Raw genomic sequence first — 747 nt, forward strand, 5'->3', positions numbered from 1 at the left:
GGAAGGAACGTGAGTGCCGGAAAGTTAGCAGCGCTGCCTCTTGCCTGGCCCTGGCCGGTCCTCGCCTCCCTTCCCGGCCTGTCCTACCCCCGCCCCAACCAGTCGGTCCCTTTGATCGCCGCAGGTGGCAGGTGGCGGACGCTCAAGAAGACCCCCACGCTCGGAACCGGGCTCTGAAGGCCATGTCCGCCTGTGGGGACGGGGACGGTGGACCGGCCTCCCCAGCTCCCGGAGGGCGCCGGGCAAGGGGCCCTGGGCCTGGAAGCCGGCGTGCGCGGCCAGGAAGGAGCGAGCGCCGAGGGCGGGGCCCTGGCCGCCTTCCCCGCCGGGTGCACAGACTCGGCGCCTGGCAGGTCGGCCTGGGCCGGGGCCTCGCAGGGATCGGAGAGAGCACGGTGCTCGGGGATCGCCGCTTCCTGCGAGCCGCTGGCGGCCGGCGCGGGACTCTTCCTCTCGCGCAATAACCTGGGGACGCGGTCTGCGCTCGGCATGCGCTCTAGCCTGGTCCTCAGGTCCGTACAGTCAAGGAGCTAAGATAGACACGTAAATAAGTTCCGGCCCAGTGTGCTGACTGAGACAGACAGCAGCATTGTGAGGTTAATACATAGAAAAAGGCGACATTAGCCGTGGGGGAGAGGGGAGGAGGCGGCAGAGGAGTGCTGCGGAAGCTGGGGTTTCGAAAGATCCAGTGAAGTTTGCTCAGGTGCATTTCCGGTGGAGAGGACACAAGCGCTGCCTGACCTGACC

The sequence above is a fragment of the Myotis davidii genome, unplaced genomic scaffold (assembly GCF_000327345.1).
Source record: "Myotis davidii unplaced genomic scaffold, ASM32734v1 scaffold46, whole genome shotgun sequence".
In the NCBI taxonomy this organism is placed as follows: domain Eukaryota; kingdom Metazoa; phylum Chordata; class Mammalia; order Chiroptera; family Vespertilionidae; genus Myotis; species Myotis davidii.